We start from the raw sequence: 15,890 nt of genomic DNA, 5'->3' as shown, positions 1-15,890 counted from the left end.
TCAGACCAACATGGCATGGAGGCTGAGACCCGCTCGCTCCTTTGTCTGACTAACAGCAGCAGCCAGGCGTGAACCACACGGAAAAGAAAAAATGAATTAGCCCTCCATTCACAGCACAGCCCGATCTCTCTCTCCTACTCCCATCCTCTTCTTCAATGCCTTCTCCCATCAGCCTTTTCTCCGTGCGTCTTTGTGTCTTTTGTCTGAGCCTTTGAGGTCTTTGTGTTCGAGTCCTCTCAGCTCATCTAAAAACTTGAGTCATCATCCTTTCGCAACAGTTTCTAACCACAGTGATCACTGATACAAACTGCAGAGCAACATGTTTACAGTTGTCTTATGTGGAGCTCTACCCTCATCATGTTCGAGACATAAACCACTCAAATGAGCTTAAAGGCCATTTATCAGATCTCATTTAATACATTGTTATGTGCAGTTACACCTCTGGATAAAAATAACCTGAACACAATCCCATCCACATAAAAATGCAGATTTTTATCCACTGAAAAACTTTCAAGTGAGACTTCCCAGAGGTGAGGAAATAGAAAAAGTAGAAAATCAGTGTATAAAATGTTGGTTTTCAGGCTTATATGCAGAAATGTGTCCTTGTTGTGCAGATGATAATAAATAAAAGGTCATTCCACACCAGGTAGTTTGCAAGGTGGTAAAAGATGCATTAATACTCATTTAAATCCATTTAAAGTATCTGGAGCGAAAGTACTTATCATGCAGAATAATGTACATGATATTAATGACTTTATATGATACAGGGACTAAATACGGCCTGAGGGTCAGAGATGGCCTGAAACCAACATCAATAAGATGCAGCAATATGTCAAGAGGAGTGACAACAGTGAGTCTGCACTGCTTTGACTCAGCGAACTTTGCTCTGGCTCATATCAGTCCTTTGGCAAGAGGGAGCTGTACTGCGGTTGTAAATAAATGTAAGGGACAGAGACTGGTGAAAAAACTGTCATTTACAGGAAAGTATTACAACGATGAGACTTCATGTGGAAGCTGCAACAATGTGTGGAAACTAAGTTTGGTATCTTTCTTTGTCTGTAGTTAATAAGGACAAAGTTAATACATTTGCAAACATGCAGTAAGATTACAGAGAGGCAGAGCGATCTCAGTGTATCACCTGATGAATATGAGTGGCTGCCAGCATGGAGGTGAAGGAGACCACCTTTGCAGACTTCTAATGCTGGAGATTTTTTATCCCCTCTAGTGCATGGCCCTTTTCTCACCTTAAGGCTGGTGCCACCTCATTTTCCCCTGTGCTTTACAGAAGACAAAGTTGTTATTTGGTGGGTTTTTTTAAAGAATTATGTTGTTTAGAATTTTTACACTGCAATGTGAGTGCATCACTTTAATTTAGATGCTATTAAGTATGGTATACAATGTAGCCATAAAAATAGAGATCAAAAGAATGACAAAAGAGATAAAAGCCCTTCATATCTGAGCTTTTATGTGCTTCTGATCAGTTTGTTTACTGATTTTTTTTCCAGTTCAGGTTTAATCAAAATGATAATGAGCTTTGTCAGCTTTGCTGGCATTTCATTTGTTTGTGGACGTGCTAGACTTCTGTACACCATGAAACGAAATGACAATTATTTAGAGCTAGTCTTCATATTAGAATTACAGTGAAACATTTAACTAGTATGGTTTCCCTTATTACTTGCCTCATACCTTTATAGTGATGGATGCTCCTGGTCAGAGGTTGGTGTATATACCAGCAGTTCGAGAGAACCAAAAGGTCAAACTTCAGACTTTTCTAAACAGTAAATTTTAGGCATTTTTTTCTACTCTTGGCTCTGTATGATGTCAATGAAAGTCTTAGAAACCCCACCCACCTGCTGTTATATAAGGAAACTGTCATGGTCCCAGGACTTCTGGCCTGATGTTTTGAGATTTGACATTCTGCATTAAGTTCATATGTATTCTTAAGATCCCTAAGTTTTCTGTTCAGTATTGTTTATTAGATTTCCCCCCTGTGTTGTCCTCTGTGTCTCCCTCTGTGTGACCGTGGATATAGTGATTTGAGTTACTGTGCTTTGCTTCCACTCCTTGTGTCCCGTGTTTTCCCCTTTCCATCGTGTTCTCCCTCTCTGCCTCTCTCGGCTATCTCTGTGTGCTTTCTGTGTTATGTTTAAGGTCCGCGTCTTGGCATCAGCATTTTCAGTTTCGTGTCCTCCCCACTCTGTCATGAGTAATTGTCCTTAGCTGTGTTCCCCCTGTGCTTCCACTGCCCTCGTTACCTTCTGTGTATTTATGTCAGCGTCCCCTCTGTTCCGTGTCGAATCGTCCCTCATGCTGTGTGATCCTTTGTGTGCCTGTCTGTGGAAATTTAGGTTATATTTTCCCAGTCTAGTTTAGTTCATTATTAGTTGTATCATTTTCCTGAGTCTACAATAAACTGCCTTTTTGAGTTGATTCCCGTGTTGCGAGTCCTGCATTTTGAGTCCAATCTCTTGCCTGTACACAGCGATTCATGACAGAATCCGCCAGTATGAATTTTTCATGTGTAATGGCGATACATGACTTTGATCTTCTCTGGGATAGCACAGCATTGCAGTGGTTTCTGTGCAGCGTTTGCATGTTTTCCCTGTATCTGCCTGGATATTCTCCAAAGTAGATGTATTTGCATTTATATAGTCACATTTAGTCACATTTTAACCACACATTCATGCCGCGTGTTATTCTGTACACTTCCAGCACTTTATCTACATCACATTCATGGCCACCTTAGAATGAGCAACTAACCTAACCCGTGCATGTCCTTGGACTGTGGGAGGAAGCCAAAATACCCACACAAGCATGGGGAGAACATGCAAACTCCACACAGAAAGCCCAGGAACCAGAAATGTGTGGTTAAATGCAGCTTGTGATGTAGAGCGCCTTGTTTGGTCAGTAAGACTAGAAAAGTACTTTGCAATTGTGCAGATATCACAAAATAAACCAGAACTGAACTGAATAGATCAGCTAACTGTGACCAGTATCGGACTCGAACATTAGATAGAACCCTCTGTTTGTAAATAGCAACCATTCATAAGAGATTTGGCTTAAAGGGGAAGTTCTGCAACAGCTTGTTTCATACAACAAAATAGATGAACTGAGAAGATAAATAAGGATTATTTTTGTAGGCCATGCAAAGCTACTCTAATTAAAAATATTACTAAACATTAGTAGACTTTAAATTTACTGACAATTGATTGTTTGATTTATCTTTTTAACTTTGATAACTAAAAACAAGTTTTTGTGAGTGGAATAACTGCAGCTCAGTATCGTTGTAGGTAAAATAAAATCAAATATTTTTTTAAATGAATAATTTGCACATCACTTTTGACTTTAGTTGTCTTTTACAGCGAGCGCTGCCTTTCTTCTTCAGGTATTCTGAAGTTTTTGTTCATATTTTGTAAACACAGCAACTTCTCATCCAAACTTTTTTTTTCCATTTTCAGAGAATTTAAGTCCTGATCAACGTGAAAACCCACATCAAACTGTCTCCGGATCAGTTTCACTTTTACTTTGAGGAACTTGATGATTTATTACATTTGTGTGGCGGCCATCTTGCCTCTGACACTTTGACTGCTGTCTGTCCCAAAGTGCCTCTCTCACTGCCGCTACTGCTTGGTAGTGTGGCTGGTGAATATTATTGGATGTCCATCTGACCTCATTATAAGTGTGTTGCTATGGGCAACCAGCATGGAGAACAAGGAGGGGAGAGAGAGAGAGAGAGAGTTGCATCATGGGATAGAAACCTGACCTCTGCCTGTTTTTTTTTTTCTTCTTCTCTCTGTGGACGCACATGTGCAGCCATGCACACACACGCACACAAACACACACACACATGGTTTGTTTAAACATAGATACATAAAAGAGGAGGAGGAAAACCATAATATCCGTTTACTGCTGAATGTAAAGAAACCACAAGACTCATGATGAACTTGCACACAGTGGACACTTCTGTTGAAGGAAACCAGCACTGTTTGTGGTTTGTCAGGTTCATTTACACCATGCAAAATATAGCTAAGAGAGGTGAGTTATGTATACATTGTTACAACATGACTAAAGTTTCTAATAGTGAGGTCAGTGTATGCACAAGGCCAAAAACTTAGGCTTGAAACTGATCTGAACACAAATTTTTATGTTTAGATGAAGTTATAAAGAGGGAAATCTTGGATTTCCGAGGGGCAGCCAATCAGAAGACTTAAAACATGAAACATAAATCTAAACATTTTGAATCTGGATGTCAGGAGCGCAGGGTGGATCAGATTGTGAAATAGAGGGACGCCGCGTGTTTGTTTCTCCCACTGACCATTTCTTATTGTTTATATGTCACTGCTGCGTTGGTTCCCAATGGTGTGTCCAGTGCAAAGTCCAGGTGTGCTTTTGGCTTTTGTGTCAACCATACATCACTCTTTGAACTGCTTAGAGAGTAACGAACAAGGTTGAAATTAGCACATTTCAAAGGGTCTTATTGATAATGAGGCGGTAAAACAGATCGTTCTCAAGCGCGGTGCGAACCACAGCTAATTAAATAGTCGCTGTTATAGTCGGTTCAAACGAGCTATTAAAAGTCCCTTCATCTGACAAAATAGAAATAAAAGAAGAACTGAAGAGGTTTCAGATGACAGTTATATTCTCGGTGTTGTAATGTGTGTATTTTTATATTATATGGCAATAAAGCTGCTTCTGTTTTTGAGTTTTATGTTTCAACGTGTGTGTGTGTGTGTGTGTGTGTGTGTGTGTGTGTGTGTGTGTGTGTGTGTGTGTGTGTGTGTGTGTGTGTGTGTGTGTGTTTACCGTTTTTAGTGTGTGTTAACATTTTGTGCTTGTATTAAAAAATTTTTGTCTCTTTATTGTACTTACACCAGCGATACTGTGTAGTGTATCGGTGCTGTAGTGTTATTGAACCACATACCTTGTGCACGTTTATTCATCCATATCATGTTTGCATATAAAGTTTGGTGTATTTTTGTACATCTTTCCAAATATTGTGTTTCTATCATTTTATTTTGTGTGTTTACCTTCAGATTTTATTGTTACAAAAAACATGTGTGTCTGTGTTATAGTGATTTCATGTTGGTGTGTCTAATTTTTGTCTGCACTCAGGTGTATTTTTGCACTATTTTTACATCTTTTTATTTGGTGTGTTTCGTTTTTTCTTTGATGGAGTACATGTTGGTGTATCCACAGTGCATTTCATTTTGTGTTTCCATGTTTGTGTCTCCTGTTTTTTAATTCATCTTCCATGTTTCTTTGTGTCTACTTCTTTATCTTTACTCCATACTTCCTCGTTTTTGTGCTCACATGTTAAATCTTGCGTCTTTCTTTGTGTCTGTGCCTCCATATTCTTGCTCATGTGAGTCATTATTTATGTGCAGTGTACTTTTTTATGGGTGTGTGTGTCTGTGTCTGGGTGTGTACATGCGGCTGCGTGTGTGTGTGTGTGTGTGGATACGAACCCGTCGGCCTGTAATTTTGTGTGTGTGTGTGTGTGCTTACTTGCGTGCGTGCGTGCGTGGGAGGTGTATATATGTGGGTTTGTGGAATGTTTGTGTGTTTATTTCTGTATGAACTATCTGCAGACACACTGCTGTATGTGTGTGTGCATGTGTGTTCATATGCAGTATACAGTGAGATACACAGACACAGAGATTGCCTTCATCTCTGACATAACTGGTTACCATGCATACTGTGCGACTCTGACTATTATGGGGTGTTCTTTGTTTTGTCACGACGTGCCCTGGTATGGAATGGGAGGGGGGAAGGGATCAGGGTGTGTGTTGGCGTGCACAAGTATGCGCACGCGAAGTATGTGTGTGTTTGGGGGAGTGTTGCAGGGAAAGCGTGTCGGGTTTGTGTATGTGTGTGTTGAGCAGAAGATTGTGTGGGGGTTGGGCGTGCGTGTCTGCGCAGACGTGTGAGCTTATAATAAGTGCATAAGAGAGAGAGTGAGTGCACGCATATGTGTTTGAGAAGGTAAGATAAAATGGCAGCTCCTGTGTGTGCGTGCGCAAGGCTGGTTGTAAAGTTTACTTTTGCTGCTTTCACACCCAGAAGTCAGTTTATACAGTCAGAATTACCCTGTTTTTGATATTTTGGCTCCTCGTTTTCCTCCTGAAATGAGTTAATCCAGGAGTGTCGGGGTTTGGATATATTCAAAAGGTGACCCTTGATTGAATTCAACTTTGTTTATATAGCACTAATTCACAGCAGCAGTCAAAGACCCTTCAGTATTACAGAGAAAACCTCAACTATTAGCACAACTAGAATGAACGACCACTTGGTGATGGCAGGAAGGAAGAAATCCATTTTAACAGGAACAAACCTCCAGCAGAACAAGAGAGGGGGAGTCATCTATATAACAATAACTATGGAAGAGGGAAGATCAAATTAATGACACAGGGAGTGAAATAATCAGAATTGGGGGTTTTACCCTGTTTTCTTATATATTGTGCTTTGTTATCATATATTTATTTATTTAATGTTTACAGGTCTCTGTTTTTGCTTCACTGATAGTGTTTCCTCTGTTCGGTTTTTAATGTTTTATGGTGGGCTCAGCAGTGATTTTTGTCTTTACGTATGAGAGAAAGTGAAAGAGAGAGAGGCTATGTTGTTGTTGTGTTTCCTTTAAGTACCTTGGGCTGCAAAGTTGTATGAAAAGTGCTATACAAATAAAGTTTTCATTGATTTGATTGATTGAAAAGAATTAAGAAGAGAAGAAATGATAAGTGTGTTGTGGAAAGTACCTCAGCAATCTGAGCCTGCACCAGCATAACCAGGGGAGGGTTCAGGGTCATCTGATCCAGCCGTAACTATGAGCTTTATCAAAAGGGAAAGTTTAAGCCTGATCTTAAAAGTAGGGACAGTATCTGCCTTGTGAATCCAAACTGGAAGCTGGTTCCATAGAAGAAGGCCTGAAAGCTGAAGGCTCTGCCTCGCATTCGACTTTTAAATATCCTAGGAACCACAGCTAATCCAGCAGTCTGAGAGTGAAGCACTGTGCTGTGATAATATGGTACGATGAGGTGTTTATGATGGCGTCTCATCATTCACATATTATGTCAAAAGAAGGATTTTGGTCCAGTGATGAGAGGAATTGTTTTTGTGACATTACACTGAGTCCATTGGATTTTTCTGAAAATATTGTTTGTGTTTATCGGTCATTCAATTGTTGATTGTGGAAATTGTGATCAGTTAATATCAGTTATTACATAGTCCCTCTCACACACATCTGACATCATGCATATATGGTGTGACTCGCTTTAATAGATTTTGCTTTGTTTTTAAAATTTTCACTCTTTAATGTGTCTTTACAAAATAAATTACGTACTTATTTTTCATGAAGTTCCAGCTGGCACTAAATATACAGACTGTAATGTATTTTTTTTTTCACGGTTAAAAGTACTTTTTTTTTAATTAACCTCTGCACATTTTCAGCATTATGTAATGTTGCTATTGTTATTATAACTGTTGGTATTTCTCTTTACATCCTTGCCAGGCTACTATAAAGAAAAAGGTGTTTTATTTACTTACTTAACTGGTATATAAAGTTTACCTGTCTCACTACACCATCTCCTGGTACAAACTGGTATTACAAGAAAGTACAGCCTAGCCCTACTTCAACTTTAGTTGATATCCCATTAATGTAAGACATTTTTCCATTCAGCTCATCTACCACCCAGTCTCCTTTCAAAATTCAAGGCTGGCACTCAACCTTAATGTCCTAAGTGTAAAATAAATACCGCCGGTCTAACGCGCTGCCTTTGGTCCTGCCGCTGATTGCAGAAATATTGGGATTTAGTGCTCTCCGAATTGCAGAAGATCTGAGGAATTGGATTTAACTTTGTCCCTCTTGGTCTCTCACATACTTACCTATTTTTCTGGACATTCTGTACCAGAACAATGTACTACTTCAGCAGTATATTTTATATTGTATATTTTATTTTCTCCCATAAAACTCCCACAATCTCCAGGTGGCACATATAGCATTGGAACACATCCCATTGGACTTCATGACTTGCTTGTTTGATCCATATGGAAACAGTTTTTACAAACTGTGACAACCATTTCATGAGCATGTTAATGTGAATGTTAATGCGTCTGCTGTTTTCCTGATAGCTTTTTGTTTTTGCATAAGAAAAAACTATCAGCATAAAACATTGAGGTCATATTTTGACATGGTGATGATCACCGATTCCTTCGTCTTATACAATAAATATGTAGCTTGCAAAGAAGAATAAAAATATGTTTAGGTATCATATGGCATAATATGATAGGTTAGTATCATTTGACCTACTAGCCAAACCTGAATGGGTTAATAATGTTGAATTATAGCATTTTTTTCACTTATACACACTGATTTTCCACTCAATCTTCTCTGTGAGTAGAGAGAGGTAATATTAACCTGTAACGTTACATTCAGAGATTAATCGAGTTGTGGAATAGCAGTACTGGAATCAAAAGTGTATTTATAAGTTTCATACTTATGTTGATGAGTTGCTCAGTTTTATTTTTGCAGACTGGAAAATCTGAAGAGAATATTAGAAACCAAGTTTTCTCCCAGAGCAACTCTCTGGCAGGTCCTAACAAAGAACATAATCTGTAAATATTTATAAGGGATCTGAAAATGCGGCAGAAAGAAGCCCGATAACCAAAACATAAATGTCAAAGAATAAACTGTCAATGCTAGAAGGGACGGCGTCCAAGTGGAAGGACTCACTCTGCATTGACAAAATAGGTGATCAAATTTCCATCGGACTTCTAAAGGCTCCACTAAGACTAACAGTTTTTCAGGACTTCTCAAACATTGGGACATTTTCAGATAGTACAGTTAACACCAAATAAATCCCATGGACTCTTGCAAGAGAATGAAACAGTGAAATGTGAATAGAGCAGCATATGATACCTGGTTCAGTAGGAAGCCTCACAAACGGCATCTGTGACCAACATCCAATTTGGCCTAATAATAACATTCCTGTTTGACATCACGCTCGACACAGGACACCTCACGGATTTACAGCAAAGGTGCCGTTGACACTGACTCTTCCTTCAGCTGTTGTACAGCGTCAGAGCTCAATGTTTAAGTAATTTCCCACGAGCAGCTCTGCCATTGATTGGCTCAGTGATCAGTGTGTATACCTCCAAACATCCTTGCACCATGACTTTGACATTTTGATCTAAGTGCAAACATAGGACTGAGTCGCAGTGTGTTCATGGTCCCAGCATCGAGGACTTCCATTTCTCAGTTGTTCCAAGCTTTAGTTTGACATTTAAATTCCTCAGAAAACATGAGAATACACACACACACACACACAGAGAGAGAGAGAGAGAGAGAGAGAGAGAGAGAGAGAGAAAGAGAGAGAGAGAGAGAGAAAGAGAGAGAGAGAGAGAGAGAGAGAGAGAAAGAAATAGGTGTCAAACCCAATTTAGCCTGGACCTTCAAATTGTTCCAGCTTCTTCTAGTGCAATACCTTCTGAAAATGTTCTCATTTAATAGCCCCCATTTATAAAACTGATGATGAAATCTTAAGAAAAGAACTGCAAGTCCAAAATTTATGCCCTCCTTTGTAATTTCACATATTCATCCAGTGGGCCGGATGAAACCCTTTGGGAAGTCGATTCTAGCCCTGATGTCCAGCTGAGGATCCTCTGACCCTAAAGTATATATAACAGTATATTTATGTTTAGTGTTAAAGGTCATTACTCAAAAACAATAAAAGACATTTTTATCTTCTACTTTTTAAGTAATGTATTACTTTACATATTCTTTTTTTCTTCTTATTCTTCTTTACTTCTGTGTTTCTTCTATCAAGGATGACAAACATCTTTCTTTCAGTAACATATTTAAGTTTTACTACAAAGCTGACAGAGAGGGTGAAAAACAGCTCATAGAGGACTTGACAGAAAAATGTTGTGGTTTTATGCAGTAAATTAAATGTAATCATCACTCCTCAAAAGTTGTAAATCACGCTGTTATTTTTGTCCTCTCTCTCGCTTCAACTGATGTCAACCAATTGTTGCACAAGCTCAAGTGGGTCATGCAGATAATTGAAGAACATAACTGCCAGATAAACTGCCTCCTGCCTCACCCCAAACAAACAAGGTGTACTTTGGTATCGTGCATGTAAAACCTGCTGCAGTCCAGTTTTACGATCCACATCAAGAGATTAGAGAGATGGATTGTGGTGGTCGGTTTTGTCAGCTAGAAGAATGAAAGATGTCCCACTTGACCTTTGTGTTGTTCACCTTGTTTCACTGTTATTTGCTTTTTACTTTTATGTTAATACTTTTCAGGGTGAACTCCACCTCTCGAACTATGACGGCTAGAATCCAACTCCAACTTGGACGGATGGATGGATGGGTGAAAAGTACTGGCAAATGTAATGTGATTATAGTAATGCATTACGCCTTACACTACCAAACATGGCATAACAATAGACAATAATACATCTGTTAATAAGACAATTGTGTATAACTGAACTTGACATTTAAAAAAGATGTGTGGGAGTGACTTTTTTCCAGTCCTTTGTTGATTTTGGTGAACTTTCCTTCTGTGGTTAGAACCAAATAAATACACAGTTTATCATATCTGTTTGTGATGATCTGCAGCTCCGTGAGGCTGTGGGGGAGAAAGGAAGAGAGCGAGAGGAACCCCGGCCTGGCGAAGTGCGACAAAGACGTCACAGATGGGAAGGCTGGGTATTTTGAGCAGCGGTGGCTGCCGTTTAGAGAGACATAATATACTGTGCACTTGAGGAACCTATAAGCTATAAGACAGGAAGTGATGATGGCGTTAGTGGAGGGGGAGGAGGAAGGGGCTGAGAGTGAGAGAGAGAGAGAGAGAGAGAGAGAGAGAGAGAGAGAGGAGGAGAATTAGCCATGTGATTATTATGGACTGGCAGGCCAAGCGCTGAAGAAAGGAGGAGGAGGAGGAAGTGGTGGTGGCGAGGAGGGGGGGGGCGGGCAAATGCTTATTATGGGATGTTTGTGTTGTCAGATGGGGGGAGGGGGTATTATGTTGTGGCCTAGGCCTGTTTTTGTGAGCAGTGCAATCCCGCCAAACCCCTCCAGGCGCGTGTCGACATCACAGCCCGACGTGCACAGACTTTGCATATTTGCTGGTGGTGACGGTGGTGGGTGGGCGAGTGAGGGTGGAGGGGGCATCTATCTTCAGGTGACTCAAGAAGGGAGTGAGACCCGAGAGAGGAGGCAGCACAAAGGCAGTGAGGCGAAGTAGCAGCAGCTGGGAATTCATCAAAAAACTTCATTGGCAAAGTATCTGAGCAGCACAATACACTCCCTGTCCATCATAATGAAAATTACTGAGGCAGCAGTGGAGCACGCACCTTGTTTATGTGCAGCAATTTGCTGTGTTTACTGCCTAAACTCTTGCAGATTTGCATTGTCCTTCTGCTCGGGAAATATATTATTTATATATACAGCAGCAGGCTGTCAGACCAATTAAGTGGCGGCACTTGTCTGTAACATCATACAGGAGTTGTTGGTGTTTTTCTTGGTCAGCATCAACTCAAAACTGCACAAAAATTATTTGTCACAACTGGATTTTGGCTCTCGGCCCTGCTCACTATTGTTCCGTCCTTCGCCACTGGAAGCAGGCCGACTGTGACAAGAAGGGACAAGTGGGAACAGAGAGATGAACTGGAAGATTTTCATCTTTGTGTAATTGTGTGACAAATTCCTGAAGATGCGCTCTGCAGACTTTTTTGTAGTTTACAGCTTTCTAAATCTGAGAAATCATTCAAGAACCTGGCATCTCTTAGCTCACTTTACAATGCCATCTGCCAGTTTGGTGAAGGCTCTCAAGCTCTTTTGCTAATGTTTGCACCACTATATCTGCAAAAAAATAAAATAAGAGTTTTCCACACAGCTGGCATATCACTCCACTTTGAAGTGTGGCATTTTGAACCATCTGTAAACACCTCTTTTCCAACATGGTCAGACAAAATGGCATTTGAACCTTCCCTTATTCTAGCACAACCTGGCCCTTAGCCATGCTAGTAGCCTAGCCATTCGAAAGGCAATGCCAGCTGGTCGGTCGCCCAGACTGTCCTGACTTTGGTCATCCTCTCGTGTTTTCTCTTGCGCCAACAGCAGTTTGACATTTGCATTTCTAACTGAGATGTCTCAACAATTGATGGATGCACTGTCACAATATTTGGTGCATGTTCTCCTCAGGATGAAATGTTATAACCTCTGTGATGGTCTGTCCGGGGTGTATCCTATTTCTTGCAACATCAGTTGGGATAGACTCCAGTTTACATTCCTTTTTTGTGTCCCAGTCCGCCAAATACTCCACCTCATCATCAGCGCAGACAAAAAAGTCTCTGGTTTTATATTTTTGCCACTGCTGCCCCTCTGTATTTTCTACAAGCAGCCAATCCTCTGTTTCCTGTTTACAATGGCACAAACATATCCAGTCTGTAACAACGGTCAGTACTCAATATGATATGGTTTGGTAAGTCAGCACAGAGAAATTCTGAATCTAAGACATGAGTCTACATCAGGGGCATCAAACATAAAGCCTGGGGGCCTGACAAAGACTCTGACCGCTGGACTGCTTTGGAAAATGTGAAGGACCCAGGAATGGACTTTTAACTGTATTTTCATAAGTTTTACACCTTTTCCTACTGATAAAGACCTCTTCCATGACCATTGATACTACACCAAAGTAATAAAGTAATAGATAAACAATTATATGACACAAAAGTTCCATTTTTTTCACTATCTATCAGGTTTATCTATCGGTTTTAGAATTACAGGAAGGTTGCAACAATAACCTACCAGAACTTTTAGTAATTTTAGTAATTTATTTCTTACAATTTAAGCCAAAAAGTCATGCTGACAGATTTCTTTAATTTACTACAGCAGCATTTCTCTGTCATGTAGAAAAATGACATAGTAATTATGCTTCTTTTTCTTTTATTAAGATTTCTCCAGGATTAAATGTGCAATTAAACTTCTGTACAGTGACAGAAAGAAGAGTTTCACTGGTCCGGCCCACTTAAGATTAAAGTGGGATCACGGTGTAAAATGAGTTTGACATCCCTGATCTAGAAGAAAGTTTTAAGGGGAGTAGTCATTGAGGATTGAGAGAGTGAGTGTTTCCAGTGTAGCTTCTCACTTACAGCACTGGTAGCCAGTCAGGGTGTGGATGTTGGAAAGGCCCAGGAGGAGGACATGCTGTTGATACATGACGCAGATGACTGGGACATAAACACTGCATCTACAGAATTATCAGAAAGTTTGCTGACTTTGTCCCCAAGAAGATATACTTCTACAAAAATCTTGGCTGTATTAAATTTCTCTCATAGATTTCAATTCAGGATTCTTCAATGTCTCTCTTACAACAGCTATGTTCCTGTTAATAGCTAATTTATTCACAGGGGATCTATTACACTCCATATTTTAGCTCTATCTTTTAATTCTTGGATTTAACTGGAGCAGCTTTGCATGATTCATAGTTCAAAATAATCCTATTTTATACCAAACTCCCTTTTAAGCCAACCTTTTTTTGATTGGTTGCCCCTCACAGTCAAAGCTTTTTGTTCTATACAACCATATTAGGGATATGCACCCCCATGACATCATACATATCTGAGAGCAGAAACAAGAGCCTGAAACAGGATTTAGGGCAGTTTGAACCCTGAGCTTGTGGCTCACAGTAATTACTTCTAAATACTATGCATAGTTGCACACTTTATATGTGATGAGACAGGTCTAACAGATCTGTCAGTAATATATTAAAGTGATCAATGAGTTTTCTATCAGTGAACTTCCTGTTACGTCACATGATTGGCTGAAATATGGCCGATAAAAAGATGTGAACTCCAGACCATCACAGACTGCCCCGTCCTACAAATCTCATCATCGTTGTTTCTCCATGTGTCAGCCTCTCTGTAGTGGTGTGCGTTATCTCATATGGCTGACATGTTGGGGCTGATCAAATCCATTTCCACTTTTCTTTCTGGTGCTTCGGAGGAGCAGGATGGGTGGAGCAGAGATGGTGTCTAACGGAGGGAATGGCGTGGGGGGGGGTCAAGAAGTAGTATGGTATGTATTTTGACATACATGGTAATCTGACCCCGCCTGTTACCCTCCTCCCCTCCACCACCACCACCCTCTTTGCTTATCTCCATGGCGACCAGCCGAACAGGAACACTATTATGGTCTGTACCCTCCCTCCCTCCTCCTTTTCTTTTTTCCTTTTGCCTCAGATATGATATTATTATCATTATGAGATATGCAATTCTACCAGTGTGATGGCAGCGTTAAGGGGTGGGAGGAGCGTCAAGAGCCGTGCACGAGGTTTCTATGACAACTGCCCCCAGGAACCTTCTGATTGGTGATTATGGGATATGCCCCCCCCCCCAAAAAAAAAAAAAAAAAAAAAAAATCCTACACCCTCCAAATGCACACATGAACACTGTGTCCACAGTCAAGGAAGGGAAAAGTGTGGGGGAGGGGGGAAGATGCAAAGCATGGGGGAGAGAAAACGAGGCAGAAATGGACGGAAATAAAGTTGCTCTTTGTTTAGGCCAGAGGCGTAAGGGACAAAGGAAAGGAAAGAAGAGTCAAAATAAAGGTGTGCTGAGTCAGATGCAACTGTAAGACAAAAAAAACAAAAAACAAAAAAACAGAGGGGAGAGAGAGAGCCCTCCAGCTAAATCTAAAGAAACAGGGACAGCTTGAAGTGGGTGAAAAGCCAAAGGGTTAGGGCACTGCAACAATATGCTGACATGAATCATGTGTGGAGCCATTCATAAATCCTCCATTGATTGAAACTGTCACATAATAGCACCAATTTTCCAATTTCACGGGAAAATTATGCAGACATTTTTTTTTCATGCCTTGCAACATTACAATGAATCCTTCTTTATCCCGCTGAAGCAGTGACCGCTCAACGACAAGATGTTGTTCCTAACGGATGAATAATTCACGCTTACCTTTGGAAAATATCAGCTAATGTTTGCGCCAAACAAAATTTTTGTCTTTTATATTTTAAAACGTACTTAGTAACTTAGTAATCAAAGGTTTGGGGGAATCTCTGGGTCTGAGAATGTTTTTTAGAATTTGAACTAAGCAACTTTGTCCATCAATCCCTTTTCTTAAATGCTTATTCGGTTCAAAGTGGCCGGATCTCGCTCTTTTATTTATCTCATTTTATTTTTTTCAGAAATTTTAACACACAGAATTGGGTCCCGATTGGGACCCACACCCAGTTTCACACCTTGGCTCAGGCGATTAGAAGATCATCAGGGGGTCCTTTTGTCCCTCTGTGGGGGGATACTCCCACTAGGTTTATATCTGGGACTCTCCACCATTTGACCTTAGAACTGAAGAAGCTTCTCGGATGAGAGGTGAAACGTCTTCAAGTAAACTTAAAGAAGTCCAGACGCTTTTCTTTGCAAGCTCCTTTGACCACACAGAAAGGCCAACTTCTTATGCACTGGACCAGTGGTTTGTAATTGCCTCACATAAAGTTCATACTTTGTACAAACTGTGGAAGCAGGTAGTCTGTTGGATTAGGTAGTAAAATGTTATGTTGTACTATTTAGGTGCTTTTACATCCCTATCCAACCCTACCTGTACTGAAACACTGTGCTGAAAGGTTTTATTTGCACCTATATATGATGTAGCAACCATGATGTCACCCTCTGGTTTCAAATTCTTGTTTTGAAGACTCAAAGAGATGGATTTTACCGTTACCATCTTGTTGGTGGTGGATCTGACTGTGGAACTGCACGCTCATTGGCTTGATTACATTAGCAGCCGGGAAGATATCCAGGATAATCCTCTTTTCTAACACTTGGAATGACCAAAATTGACCTTACCTTATTCAATATGACCCAAAATGACTGACTGAG

The sequence above is a fragment of the Perissodus microlepis genome, chromosome 22 (genome assembly GCF_051167445.1).
Source record: "Perissodus microlepis isolate ML-2025 ecotype Zambia chromosome 22, ASM5116744v1, whole genome shotgun sequence".
NCBI lineage: Eukaryota > Metazoa > Chordata > Actinopteri > Cichliformes > Cichlidae > Perissodus > Perissodus microlepis.
The sequence above is the reverse complement of the archived record's forward strand: the minus strand, read 5'-3'. Positions refer to the sequence as shown.